General features: G+C 41.6%; 1 non-coding gene across 1 annotated transcript; it reads right to left on the reverse strand.

Annotated features, from left to right (window-relative positions):
• Positions 1-9802: 9802 nt before the first annotated feature.
• Trnaa-cgc (transfer RNA alanine (anticodon CGC)) lies at positions 9803-9876 on the reverse strand. The gene has a single exon. It is a non-coding gene; the product is annotated as a tRNA-Ala (tRNA).
• Positions 9877-15579: the final 5703 nt, after the last annotated feature.

The raw sequence follows: 15579 nt of genomic DNA on the forward strand, positions 1-15579 counted from the left end.
ACAGATTGAGGAAAGCATTCTGGCTCTCAGTGCAGGAGGGGAAACTGAGACCTCATGGCCAAGTGTCTGCCTGGAGAAAGGTTGGAAGGTTCTGGGGCTGGGCCTGCAATGAGGGATGCACAATAGTCCTCCCTGGGCCTAGAACAGAGAACTTCCAAAAGAAGGAAGGAGAGAGAGAGAGAGAGAGAGATGAGAGAGAGAGAGAGAGAGAGAGAGGAAGGAAGAGGGAGGGAGGGAGGAAGAGAGAAAGAGGGAGGGCGTCGAGCAGGGCAGGTAGAACTAAGGTACAACCTTTGCTCTGATCCAGTTTCATACTCAGTAAGTACATCAGCCAGGAAATGCATTTTCTGATTCAAAAATCAGGGAATGGCATTTGACAATAATTTTTGTCTGCATGACCTGCCTCATGAGGGTAGAAAATAAAATTATATTTGGTCATAAATATAGCCAAATATATTTATTAAAAAATTCTAACATTGCATGACATCGAAAGCATCCTGGAAAATCTGGGATGAACGAACACCGTGTTCTGAAGTGAAGCCTATCCAAGAAGCACTGAGGAACAAAGCTTGATAAGTCGTTTAGTTTCTTGATGAATGAGCAGCATCGAATGGGGAAAACGGGGAGAAGTTCCCCTGAGGAGAGGAAGTGGAGAGAGGTTGGAGCCCCTCCCGGTGTGTTCCCCTGAGAAGTACCTGGAAGCTGGGACCAGACAACCGGAACTGAGCCCCGGATCTTGGATTTTCTCACTGTGTCACAGGAGAATCTGTTTCCTGATCTGTGAATCGTGCATAGTGCTCAACTGGCTGGAGCTGATGTCCATTGGGCACCGCGTCCTACGTCTGGCACAGCGGGAGGGTGTGCGGATGCTGCCAGTTCCTTCCCTCCCTCCACCCTATCTCTTGTGATGTGGAAAGTTGCCCAGCTTTTGAAAGAAATCCAGCCACCAAAAACACCTTGCAATGTAGCAGACATCTGGGGACTGCATAGGCACGGCTGTCTCCTGTCACCTGGGTAAGTGGGTGAGGAGGAAACACAGGACAGGAGAACCCAGCTGCTTATTGGTCCGCACCCTGCACACCAGTCCTGGCAGGAGAGGAAGCTGTCCGCGGTCTGGGCGGCAAGAAATTTTACTGTTGAACAAGAGGAAAGCAGGAGCCTGAATTTTGGAAGAGTAAAGATCAAAAGCAATCAAGAGGTGACAAATGTTGATAGAAATGAACTGGGGAGCCCCCAGTATGCTTTGTCAGACTGGAGGAGCAGCAGCCTTGGCAGAAAGAGTGTGGAAACCTTAATGATGTTACAGGAGATCATGAGGAACTTTCTAGCCTTCCATGATCCAGAGGGCGGCTCCTTCCATGAATTCAAAGGCATTTTATAAACCACTCACCAAGAACCTCCTGCAAGGGGAGGGGAAGACTCCTGTCATTTCCACGCATTTCCCAGCCTTCCACTCCATCACCTCTGGGTACCCTGACTTTTTCTAGAAAGCTCTCTGTCTCTTACATTGCATCATTTACACTACTCACTTCGGTGACACTACACTTGGGGTGCTGCTCCTGGCTTTGCTGATTTCTGATCACACCACGCTTTGCCTGCATTACCTAGAAGGGCTTGCAGTCTGACCTCTGGAGCAGGTAGCCAAAGTGTCCCATTCTGTTGAAGTCCAGCCGGCAGGTCCTGTCAACCTAAGCACATTCTCTTCCTCAAGGTCTTTTCTCATTTTAACTAGCCTAAGAAATTTACTATGGCTGAGTCACAGGAAGAGATTAAATCAATTTAAAATTAACACGAATTTGGGTGCCTGCCTTATGCAGACATGGCAGGGGATCCCGAGGTGAGGTGACCCTTCCTTTCTCCTGGGCTTTGCTGCCTGTGGCAGAGAACAGTTCCAACAACTGTGAGTGGAGGCGACCTTGCGATGAAACAGTTCACCGTTCTTGCACTCATTCCAAAAGTACCTACTGAGCACCTACCGTGGCCACAGGGAATCAGCAAGGAGCCAGGATGTCAGACGGAATTGTGCCCAAGCCCTGCCTGAGGCATGACTATGTTCTTGGGCAAGTCTCCTAACTTCTCTGAGGTCCAGGCTTCTTGTTTTAAAATGTGGATCACAATGACAATCAGAGTAATGTTAGTGAAGATGATCTATTTTACAGAGTTCTTATGAAGTCAAGAAGTAGTTATGGTCAGGGACAGTGGCACATGCCTATAATCCCAGCAGCTCTGGAGGAAGCTGAAGCAGGAGGATGGAAAATTCAAAGCCAACCTCAGCAACTTAGTGAGGCCTTAAGCAACTTAGCTAGACTCTATCTCTAAATAAAAACTAAAAAGGGCGGGGGATGTGACTCGGTGGTTAAGTGTCCTGGGTTTCAATCCCTGGTATTGAACCCCCCAAAAAAATGTAGTTATGCTAGGCATTCAATAAATGGTGCTGATTGGCTGCTCTATAATAGATGAACAAATATGTATGATGGTTGCAATACAAGAGGAGGTAAAGAAAATCAGTTTTATGTTCTGCTGAACCAAATGGGAGGACATGGCAGAAGGAAAATATGCAGAGAGCTGGTATTTCAGACCACAGTGGAGTGCAAGGAGTTTCCTCAAGGGTCTTTGAGTTTTCTAAGAGAATGTTTTAATTTGCCTTTTTAAGTTAGAATTTGATGATTAACTCATATGCACATAGGTGCTCACATATCCATGTATAAATATACATATATATGTTTACTGCATATTTTGAAAATAGAGTATGTATATCCATATAAGCTTGTATATTCTAAATTACCTGAATGGTAAATTCATCTTACAGGGACCACATGATTCCCAACTCTGCTTTGTGGTCACATTAGTGCAAAGTAAAAGTTACTATATCAGGTTGATGAAGAGAGATGAACTTAACATATAAATGTGTTTATATCTGTTGAAAACTAAGAAACAGCAGGATGCATTTTATCAAAAGGAAGGTTTAGAAGTATTTTGAAAAGAGAAAAGCCAAGAGGGGAGAGAGATGCTTGCACAGTGACATTGTAGTATGGGCAGCTCATTTCTAAAGACCTCAGGCTCAGATGGTCAGCAACAGATTGGGTGAATAGAGATTTCATTTTAGCAAAACAATATATGTCATATTTCATTCATGTTAATGCCTTTAATCATCCCGGTTTGGTGACTTTTTCATATTTAAATCTTATGAGTTTGTTAGTCTTATATAAGCACTAACGTAAAATGAGCTAATACCTAATCTTATATTATACAAATTTAAATTGCATATTAATAAAAATCATTGAAATCTAACATACGGGTACAACAGTCTTTTAATTTGGCAGGGTAGTGGGTACCAGGGATTGGACTCAGGGGTACTCAACCACTGAACCACACCCCAAGCCCTATTTTGTATTTTATTTAGAGACAGGGTCTCACTGAGTTGCTTAGCGCCTCACTTTTGCTGAGGCTGGCTTTGAACTCACAATCTTCCTGCCTCAGCCTCCTGAGCTGCGGGGATTACCTTGCACAGCTCCACCAGCTCTTTTAAAGGCAGGGTGTGTTCTGGGTTTAGGAGAAGGCTGCGGGGATCTCCCTTGGGTGTGGAATGAGGAAGGCCTGGCTAGTCTGGAGAAAGCTCTGTGGTCCCTGATTCCTGGGAACATTCCAGAAATCAAGCTATGCCAGAAGAACTTGATCTTCTTTCCCCAGCAGAACCTCCTGACTCAGCGTCTCCTTACCTCCCATTGCTTCTCTCTGTTTCCTTACTCGAAGGGCCACAGAGTCAGCATGTGCCAGCCACTGTGCTAAGCACAGGGACACAGTAGTGGACAAGATGAACACAGTCCCTGCCCGGTCAGGAGCCTGCAATGGAATGGACCTTAGTATATTGTATTTAAACTTTAATTCTCAACTCTCACTTCTTGTCCTTCCCACAGACCTAAGTCTGTAGAATCAGGCACCAACTTCCCACTCCACTTTTTCAAATAAACAAACTTCTTTGGATTTCTTCAGTCAATACCTAGAACAGGGAATGTCCCAGGTGAGTGAGGAACATTTTCTCCAGCTTTTGTCTTAGTGCTGGACTGATTGTAGGTCAAGCACTTTCAGAAAGCAAGACTTTAGAATTAGGGAGCCAGGACACTTAGGTCAAGTCTTTGGAAGCAGAACTTGAGTAGGAATTTCCAAGACACATGATTTATTAATTTATTCAGGAAAAACGAAGGAAGGGAAGCAGGAAAATGAAGTGAAAGAGTGGAGCAAGAATGTGATCTCAGAAGAAATCCAAATTTGATCCACAAAAGACTCTGTAGCACAAATGATATCACAGACAGTGGTGTGTGTGTGTGTGTGTGTGTGTGTGTGTGTGTGTGTGTGAGTGATTTAGAGGGTTAACCTCCTACCCAAGGCAACTCACATCAGCTATAAGGGTTATTCCCAAAAAAAGGGAAGCTATGAACTCTTAGCTCCCAGCCCCTGTAGAATGGGCACACCAGCCCCATAAAGAGGATTGAGTCTAATCCCAAATGAATCCACTTTGCAGATGCTCAAAGGCAGAGTTCACCTTCACTGACTGGTGTGATCTTTATATAAGATGACTGTGAAAAGCACCTCAAGAAGTAGCGGTCTCTCCCTCTCCCTTGGGCATTATAGACAAGTTCTTGGTAAATCAGCCCAGTCAGAAAATCTACCTGATTCAAATTCTGGTAGGTGAGATGAACTTGGTTCATACTCTAACTTAATATTCTTCTGCTCACCCATCCCAACCACATGGAGGAATCTAACATCCACCTGGCCTGGGCCCACCTGGTACTTTGGTTGTTGTCATTGCCCCTAGAGAATTCATTTCTTTCCTGTCTAGAATTTATCCCTCTTAATACCTTTGGGACAGTGCTTCCCAATCTATATTCCATTAAATTCCAGTTTACTGGGGTCAAGGAATGAGTGTTACTATGGACACAACAACGCACCCCTTCTAGTCCCTGGAACCTGTGACTGTTCACTCACATGGTAAAACAAACTTTGCAGATGAGACTAAGGTTAAGGACCTCAAGGTGGGAAGACTGCCCTGGACTATCCAGGTGGGCCCAACCTAACCAGGGGAGACCTCAAAAACTGAAAATTTTTCCTGGTTGTGTCAGGGACAGATAAGACAGAAGGAGGAAAAGAGATTCACAAGGTGAGAGGAATTTGTCGCACCACTGCTATGTTTGATGATCAAGGAAGGAGCCATAAGCTAAGGGATGTGGACAGCCTCCAGAAGCCGAGAATCACCCTCCACTGACAGTGGTGAGAAAATGGAGACCACAGTCCCCAAGAGTAACAATGCAAATGACCTCCCCTTGGTCCTGAAGAAAGGAATGCAGCCTCACCATACCTTAATTTTAGCCTGGAGAGACCTGGGTCAGTCTTTCGACCTACAGAACTAAGATAAGATGCTCATGTTATTTAGCTGTTAAGTCTGTGGTAATTTATTGAAGCAGCAATAGAAAATGAACATAGGGGTTCTGGTCAAATGATTTTAGGAAATGATGCTGTAGGTTATATTGATCATCTTATTTTAAAAGAGTCAGAGTAAAAATAAAATAAAGCATTAATTGGATCAAGAAGCAGATCATTTGCTCCCCACAAAGGCAAAAGCTGACGCTGCGCTGATTCATAATTCTGTGGGTAAACAGAAGGCGGCTGCAGACCCACAGCACCGACTCCGTTGTCATGGCTACCTTCCGAAGAGAAAGATGCCCTGACGAAGACCAGATTGGCTGCTTTAAGTGGTGGGAAGGCACCCCGAGGGTGGCCAGATGTTTCTACATTCATGTCAGTATGTTTTCTGGAATTTGTATTCACTCAGCTCTGCCCCAAATGGAATGGTCATTTGCATTTAGAAAACAGGAAGTCTATATTAACGATGGATGTCTTTTCAGGAGGAGGAGTTGTTCTTCCATCCCAAGACCTAGGGAAACAACTACCAGCGAAAGCAATGTTTTAAGATGGATTTTGCCCTGAATTAAGAATTAACCACTGGTCACTTCACATGCTATTTCCTGTCCTCCTCCAACTCAACCCTCTACTCTAGCCACAGGGCTCCTCCCATTTCTTGAATATGGCGAGCTTTCCCCTGTGCAGGGACTGTGCTTGGGCTCCTGCTTGGCCAGGATGCCTTTCCTCCATATGTCATCCCTCACTCCCTGCTCAAATATCTTCCCTTCAGGCAAGTCTTCCCTAAGCACTTTACCTAAAGCAGACACCCCACCCCAATTGCCAGTCTGCTTGCTTGACTCTTTTATTTCCTCAGGGGGCCTCTGCATTTATTTGAGCAGTAGCTCACTGTCTCTCCACAGACCATGAGGACCAGGGCCTCATCTCTTGTCCGTTGCTGAATCCCTAGTTTCTGGTTCGTTAGTACCTCATGAACATTTTTTGAATATACAAAAGAACTGCTGGGTCTCGATTCTCCATTACCTTGCTAACCTTTTGTCAGTGGCTCCTCACATTTCTTCTAAATTCAATTCTTCCCCTAGTCCAATGTCAATGGTATTTTCCAAGATGGCCACCACAGTATATATCCCACACCACAAATCCTTCTTACAAATGGGTGTTGAGACTCCGCCCCTTAATAGACATATCCATGTTCTCTCCCCTTGCATTGGTATTGACTAGGAAGATGGTGGGATTGTGCTGTGACATTGTGCAACTTCTAAGACTAGGTTATAAAAGGCGATACAGAATTTGCCTCATTCTCTTGGTCTCTCTCTCCTTGTGGAAGCCCAGTCTCCCTGCTGTGGGGAAGCCCAGGCCATAGAGAGCCCGTAGGTAAGTGTCCTGATAGACAGCTGATCTAAGGACCCTGCTGACAGCCACAGGGGAAGTCTCTGAGGTGACTCTACCTCACTCATTGCCTGGAGGCACCTGCAGGAGCCACCAACAAAGACCAGTAGACCTCGCAAATCCACGGGAGATAATAATAAATTATTGCTCTTGTCCTAAACCACTAATCTTAAGCGTGGTTTGTTACCTAGGAAATATGTAACCTACAAGGATGGTGTTGACTGTTAAAAGATCTGATTTTTTGTTTCCTTTATGTGCCATTCACATTCTTCAGTCTCGGGATGGCCCAGGGACTCAGTTTCCTACCTCCCCAACCATGACAAGCATGTAACCAGCACTCCTAACCTTCATCCTAGGGTGAGTTAATGAAAACTGATCTCAGGAACTGTACTTATTTTTAAAAATACACACATTTTTTGAGATTTTTCCTGTGATCAGAATTCAGGATTTTCCTGGTTCTTGTGATCTATGGAGCCAGACTCTGAACCCTTTTCTTCAGCTGTGGCAACCTCTCAGAAGGCTGCTCGACTGTTCCCACCAACTTACCCTTACCCAGGATGGGGACAACCTCAGTTGTCACACAACCTTGCTGTGCTATTGCTGGAGCCCATCTGGGAGACAGTATGTTTGCAACGGGAGCTGGAAAACAAGACTGGGGTCAGAGTTCCTCAAATATAGTTAAACAGGGAGCCTGAGAAATACGCTGGAGACCAAACTACGTGTGAAAAAAAAATGCAATCTATAATGAGGGGAAAAAACTGGATGGTCAAATGTATAGTATTGGTCGGTACAAAAATGGTGGTTGAGATTAGGAGATCGGGTTTTAGGTGGGCCTGAGTTTGAATTCTGAGTCTTTCACCTGCAAACAATGTGCCCTTAGGCAAGTCCCCAATTCTCTCTAAGGCTCAGTTTCCTCATCTGTGAAATGGAACTAATAATAGAAGCTGCCTCAGAGGGAGGCTGTATGGTAGAAACACTGGTGCAGGCACTGGAAACGGGTACAATGGAAGTCATCAGTCAAGTGGGAGCCCTTGTTTTGCACTGAGATGGGCCAAGAAAGCTGTACTGGAGGTTGGTTAAGTTGTGGGGAACTGTTCTCCTTTCAGAGATGTAGTGGGGAACTCTGATGTGGGCAAGGCCATCACTGCCTCAGGGAAGCTGCTTAAAGACCTTGGGCCTTTTCTATTCCTTTCTCCTGCAACACTACAACTACCTCCACCTTCTCTGCAGCTGTCACTTTTGAGCCACTAAAAGCGAGGGCCCCTGGGACTAGCACTCTGGGAAACTCCTGCCTCCACCCTCTTCCATATCTCATTTGCAGGTTGACAGAAGGGGCCAACTCTCAACCCAAAACCCAGAAAATCCACTCACGGCCCTTGGTTTCCCGTGAGCTGGTGGTGGACAGTCGCGTTTGCACAAAGCGGCGTGCACTAAAATAGGCAGTTGGAAATATTCCTGGCAGATGGTGCTAAATATAGACACAGTGACAGATTGGACCCGCAGAACAGCTCTTCCCCTGCTTGTTAAGAATGCGCCAGAGCCAACAAGCTTCTCTTCTAGCTTCTCCTTCCTGGAAGACTGTGGCAAGAGCCCCAGGATATTAGCACGCCAGAACACAGCGCCTTGCTGAGAGGTGCCCAAATACAGCGGTGCTAGAATAAAAAGGTGCCAAAGTGAAGGTCCAAGGGACCAATTCTGTTTTACTACCCTCCCAAGAGATCTGCTGAATGCAAGTGGAGGCAGGATAGGACAATGGTTAAGGGCACAGGCTTGGGGTCAGTGCTGACATCTGAGTTGGCTTTTGCCTCCTTCTGAGCTGCATGAGTGTAGTCAAGATATTTGACTGCTTGGTGCCTCAGTTTTTTCATCTGCAGAATGGGGATAATGATAGTATCCACTTCACATGAAGAGGAAATTACCTAATGCTTGTAAAGACCATGCACACAGTCTGGTATAGAATGACTCTTGCATAGATGGTAACCATTTTACTTAATGCATAAGGAAGGAGAGATTCCCCAAGTGACTGAAGGTTGTAAGGCTTGCAGGAATATTTTGGATAAGAACTGTTGTAGTTTGTTTTTTTTGCCACTGTGACTAAATGGCCTGACCAGCACAATTGTAGAAGAGGAAAAGTTTACTTAAGTGCTCACAGTTTCAGAGGTCTCCATCTGTAGACAGTCAGCTCCATTCCTTGGGGCTCAAGGTGAGGCAGAACTTCATGGCAGAAGAGTATGGCAGAGGGAAGTGGCTCACTTGTTGATCAGAAAGCAGAGAGAGAGAGAGAGAGAGAGAGAGAGAGAGAGAGAGAGAGAGAGACACTCTACTCTCCAGATACAAATATACACCCAAAGCCACACCCCAATTCCCATCTCCTCCAGCCACACCCTGCCACTTCAGTTACCACTCAGGGAATTAAATCACTGATTGCTTTAAGATTCTTACAACCCAATCATTTTTCCTCTGAACTTTCTTGCATTGTCTTACATGTGAGCTTTTGGGGGTCACCTCACATCCAAACCATAACAAGAACAAAGCTAAAATAAAAATAAATTCAAGTTGCAAATAGTTTCTGTATATACTGAGATTGTATTTGAAATGGGCAGTACCACAAGTACCCAGTAAAAGCTGCTCACTCAGGGGAAAGGTGTTGGAGTGTAAGAGATGGGCTTCTGTGGGTAGAAGCCACTCCAGGGCCTCAACTGCCATCTTGAAAAGGAAGACAAACCTTCTTCATAACTAGTAAGGCCATCTCTGAACATTGTGAAATTTTCTCTGGGATTTCTGTACAGTAAGACATTTAAAAGACTAGAGGATTTTTCTGTTAAATTGTGTTGACACAGCCAGTCAGTCTGTGGCAAGTAATGAGGGGCCTTGAGATGGCCTTGGGTCCTGGTACTTTTTCTGCCACATGTCTTGCTCTTTTGTGGCTGTGCCTCTGGTTTCCTTCTATCCCATTTCATTTTCCCCATTTTTTTTTTTTTTTTTTTTTTTTTTTTTGCGGTACTGGGGATTGAACCCAGGGCCTCATGCTTGCGAGGCAAGCACTCTACCAACTGAGCCATATCCCCAGCCCTCATTTTCCCCATATTTTGGAGTTATATTTTCTGAGTATTTATGTATGCTCAGTGTGGTGCTAGGACAATGCTCTGAAGGCCAAGAGAAATGTTGGCTCATGAGCTGTTCTTGGAGAATAAGGATACTCCTGACAGCCTAAGCCCTGTCCCCCAGAGTCAGAGGAGGCTTTCCTAGACAGTTTTCTGAGTGGGAGATTGTGATAAGGGCAAATCTTCAGGAGAATTATGGAACCATGTTCAGGACTCTGGCTCCAGAAACAATAGGCCAGGTCTTCATGGTACAGTCTTGCTTATCCTTACTTCCTGTGCTAGTTAGAAAAGGCTGACTGCTATGACCAACATACTCTAGAATTTCAGAGGCTTAACACAACAAAAGTTTACTTCTTTCTCCAGCAAAATCCATTGACACTGAACTGGGAAGGAGAGGGGATGAATAGTCTCTACTCCATAGAACCATCCAAGGACCCAGGCTGCCAGAAGCCATGCCATTTTCAATTTGTGGCTTCCAAGGCTGCCTGGGTGTCTTCATCATCTAGTAGCAGACATAGAAGGTGTGTGGAGAACCGTAGTAGGAAGATTTTGTAAGTCTATGAGTAGCGCACATCACTTCCACTCAAGTTCTATTGGATAGTACTGAGTCATATGACCATATGTGCTGCAGAGGAGTCTGGGATGTGTAGTTTCTCTGTATGGAGAGGAATAATGGGAATTTTATTGATCATCTAGTCCTTTTTGACTCATTTTATGAAGTGTTTCTTTAAGAGACCAAGAGACATCCTGCAGAGATAGTTTGAAGAAATTTCAGAAATTTTCCCAAATTCCCGAGCTGTTTTCACTCAGTCTTTGAGTTGGACTTGCTAAATAGTTGCTTCTAATCTGTATCTCTTCCCACTAAGTCTTGAAATCAAAGAACATCATAGTTTTTTCTAATGGGAGTGGGTTGATCTGTCCCTCATAGCCAAGGTCTCCTTGTAAGTGACATGGTGAATGGGTATTTCCTTTCAAGAAAAAAATGACCAATTATTCTTTCAAAGAAAGTTTATTACTCTCAGTGCAAGACCCAGAGTTTTGCATTTTGTATCATTGCTGGAGTTTCAGTAGAAAACCACTGTGACTACTTCTCCAATGCTTTTAAAACCTGTTTTATTAACAGGCTACAAAAGAGCTTAGTAGACAAAGGGGAAAAAATAACACTATTATTTATGAAAGAACTAGTTCTGTAATGACAGAGAATAGCTCCCTAGAGTTTTTAGTAGAAACTATCAAATCCTTTCCTCATTTCTACTAGAATAAGTTATATGCTTCAATATAATAATGTTTGTATGTTTACAGCATTCTCTTACCTTTATGATCATTTTAAGAACATTTAAAATTTCTGCAATATTAATGGAAGTAAATCATATTGCTAGGACATAACGAAAAACTCCATTACCATTGAAAATTGCAATAATGTTGTAAGTATATGGATTCTTGCTATGGCAAGACACAAAAGTTAATGTATATGCTATCATGTGTGTACTTCTGACATCTCTTATAATTTATTACATTCAGTTTTTTTATTAAATGGTTTTACACAGACCAACAGTTATGCAACTTTATCGTACATCAGAATCACATGAAGAACTTGTTATAAAAAATGGCTTCTTGGACCCACTGAATATAAGGGGTAGGGTTGGGACGTGTGTATCACTAACAGGTTTGCCAGTGGTTTTGATGCACACCAGAACTTGAGAACCAGGTCATAATGTTTCTATACCCCCAGGGTCTGGCATACAGTAGCACTTAATATATGTTGATGGATGAATGTGTGAATAAATGAACCAAACAAAATAGTACTCTTCTTACAAATAAATTTGCTACTGAGATGAAGGAACTAAAACAAAAATTCACTGGTAATTTATTACCACAAATATAAGACACAAAATAAGAAATAATTTCATCACCAGGAACCCTGCTGCAATAGTTGAACTTTAATTGTATAATTTTTGTTGTCATGTTTCACCAGTGTTAAATATTCAAATTACTACTAGAATATGAGAATGCCACAGGTGAATAATGGGGTCATCAGTAGGGTATGTCACGCTTGCAGGGGGACACAAAGGTTTGGAGTAGAGTCATTTCGATGAGAACACGGAGAGCTGTGAATACACAGTCTTTATGCTACTGGTGTTCTAGGCACCTCAGGCTGAGAACTGTGTGTCTAAGGTCAAGAACAAGTTCAATTCTCATTTAACTAGGAGAATTCATAATAACTAGGGGCATAACTCAACAGTAAAGTGCTTACCTAGTAGGCATCAGGCCCTGGGCTCAATTCCCAGCGCCACATACCTCAAGAATTTATTATTAATGATAGGTGCCTAACCAGAAGTTAGACTCCCCAAGGCAAGGACAATTACAAGTTTTCAGAGAAGTTCCAATACCCTCCCACATATAATATCCTCCCACTTGTCCTTCTACCTCTCTGGATGCTTCTTTTCAGCATCAGAATTGTCATCTTCTACTCAGCCTCTAAACATTATCATTCCTCAATATTTTGTCTTATATGTTTTCCGCTTCTCACTCTCCACAAAAAGTGATCCATCTCCACATATCCAATTACTATTTATTTATATGTGGTGCCCAAACTGCAGCTCCAGGGCAGACCTCTCCCCTGAGCTCCTATTGGTTATACAGGTTCTATAAGAAAAGAAAACTCGGGTCTGACTTTCATGAGTAAAAGGAAAATATCGGCCAATTTTTTGAATTGATTAAGCATATGGATTATACATGTATCTGGCAAGTCCGTGTATCTTGGCTTGCCAGATACATGTAAAGTATCTTGAAACATGCCAACCATAGTAACTAGCTTATGCTGGGTCCTGTGTTTTTGTTTTTGTTTTCCTTAAGATGTTGTATAATATAGCTCTCCAAAGTAGGATAAAGTTTAAATTTCAAAAGCTATGTCCAGATACATATCTGAATAGATGTGCCAATCATGCTAGAATGGACTGGTATTTGGCTGGGAAAATGAACACCCAGTCTTGGACCTGCTACCTATGACAGCCTCTCTAAGACTCAGGAGGGGAAAGTATTCAGGCAGGGAAAACCTCACTGTTCATTGCTCTGAAGGTTCAGGCCCTCTTTGTCCTCTCTACTTGGGAATCAATCCCTATTGAACTGCACAGGGCTGAAGGATTCCTTTGCCTGGAGAAAGCCAAATATCTTGGATAAAAATCAAGCACTGTGGCCTATTTCCTTGAGTCCTACACCTAGTTCTACCACGTTGATGGCTAGAAAATGAGAGAAAGATAAAACCCAAGGACAAACATGAAGGGTGAGGGAGAACTTCTTCCTATGGCCCCAAGTAGGGGGTATGTTTTATATCCCCCACCCTTTGCTCCGAAACCCTCTCAATATTCCATGGACATTGATCTATTTCAGATATCCTCCAGATGGTGAAGATGGAAAGTGTTACACTTGCCCAAGACTAGAGGGTCCCATTGGTTTGGTGATGCTTTTATTCATCCAACAAGTATTTTGAGTGACAAATTCTTGTCAGGACTGTTCTAGGTGCTAGGCACATATCAGTGATGAAAAGTCCCTGCCAACAGGGACCTTTTCATTTAGTATACAATAAAATAAATACCAAGTCAGGTGATGATAAATCCTAAGGAGAAAAATTAAGTTGATGGATAATTAAGATGGTGGATAGGAAATTCCAAACTATTACAATAACCTAAGCAAGACATGTTACTGCCTAAAAATGACAGTTGGAGAAGTTAAGGTCACATTCTCAATAACTGATTGAACAATGAGATAGAAAATCAACAGGGATATTTAAGACCTAAACAATACTTAATCTCAGTGATGTTTGTGAACATTTCATCCAATGACAGCAGAATAGACATTCTTTTCAAGCACACATGGAACATTCTCCAGAACAGACCATATGCTGGGCCATAAAACAAGTTTTAATAAATACAAAAGGTTCGAAATAATGAAAAGTATGTTCTCCAAACACAATGCACTTAAATTAGAAATCAACAACATAAGGAAGTTTGGAAATCACCAAATACTTGGAAATTAAACCAAACACTTCTAAATAACCCATTTGTCAAATAAAACATCAGAAGGAAAAATGTTTAAATATTTTGAACTGAGCAAAAATGAAAACTCGGCCTATTCAAATTTATGAAATATAGCTACAGCAGAGAGCTGAGGGAAATATTTAGCTGTAAACACCTACCTTAGGACCCAAGAATGATATTAAATCATCAGCATCTAAATATCTTCCATAAGAAACTAGAAATAGAGGAGCTAAACAAACCCAAAGCAAGAAAAAGAAAGAAAATGATAAAGATTAAATAGAAAACAATAAGGGAAAACAGTAGGAAAAATTTAACAAAACTTGTTTCTTAAAAATATCAACAACGACAGCAAAAAAAAAAAAAATCCACAAAATTGACAAATCTTTAGCTAGACTCACCAAAAAATAAAACAAAGACACAAATTACTAAAATCAGGAAAAACATTAGGGTGATCACTACCAACTTTGAAATGAAAGGATTGCTATGTATCATGAACAGCTTTGTACCAACAAATTGGACAACTTAATGGATACATCTCTAGAAAAATAATTTACCTAAACTGACTCAAGATCAGAAAATCCAAATAAGCCTAAACCAGAGAAATTAAATTAGTAATTTTAAATCTTGCACAAAGGAAATGTCAGGCCTAAATGGTTTTAATGGTGAATTCTAACAAATGTTTAAGAAAGAAATAGCTTAAATTCTTCACAAACACTTTCAGAAAAATAGTAGCAGGAAACACTTCCAAACACATTTTATGAACCTGGTATTCCCCTGATACAGAAATCATATTGCATCTTGAGAACAGAAAATCAGATTGATATCCCTCATCAACCAGTGTGAAAAACTCCTTAAATTTTTTGCATGTTTAACCCAAAAACATATTAAAAGAATTATATGCTGTCACCAAGTGGAATTTAACCAGGGAACACAAGATTTAGTGTTCAAATATCAACTAAAATAATATACTATATTAGTAGAATAAACAAAACTCACATAAGTATCTCAGGAAACGCAGAAGAAGTTTTTAACAAAATTCAACATTCATGATAAGAACTATTATCAGACTAGGTATGCAAAGGAATTTCTTTAACCTGAAAAAGATAATTTACAAGGAACCTTTTTGCTCACATTGTACTTAAGGAGAAAATATTGAACATTTTTCTGCTCAGATGGGGAAGAAGACAAAGATACCCATTGTTACCTCTTTTATTCAATGTTGTTTCAAAGTTCCAGCTAGTTTAATAAGGCAAGAAAAAAAAATCAAAGGCATATCAGTTGGAATGGAAGAAAGAAAACTGCCTTTATTCATAAACACATATTCTTGTATGTAGAAAATCCTAAGAAATATACACATAAAAAATCTGTTAGTATTAATAAACAAATTCAGCAAGGTCAGAATACAGGATTAATGTATAAATTCTATTATATTTCTATAAATTAGCAAAGAATAATCCCAAAATGAAATTAAGAATTCTATTTAAAATAGTATCAAGAATAAAATACTTAAGAATCAATCTAACAAAACAAGTGCAAGATAGGACTTGTATAATAAAAACCAGAAAATATTGCTAAATAAATAGAAATACATTCTATATTCATGAATTGTAGACTCAATATTATTGAAATAA

Source organism: Sciurus carolinensis, chromosome 12 (assembly GCF_902686445.1).
Source record: "Sciurus carolinensis chromosome 12, mSciCar1.2, whole genome shotgun sequence".
Classification (NCBI taxonomy): Eukaryota; Metazoa; Chordata; class Mammalia; order Rodentia; family Sciuridae; genus Sciurus; species Sciurus carolinensis.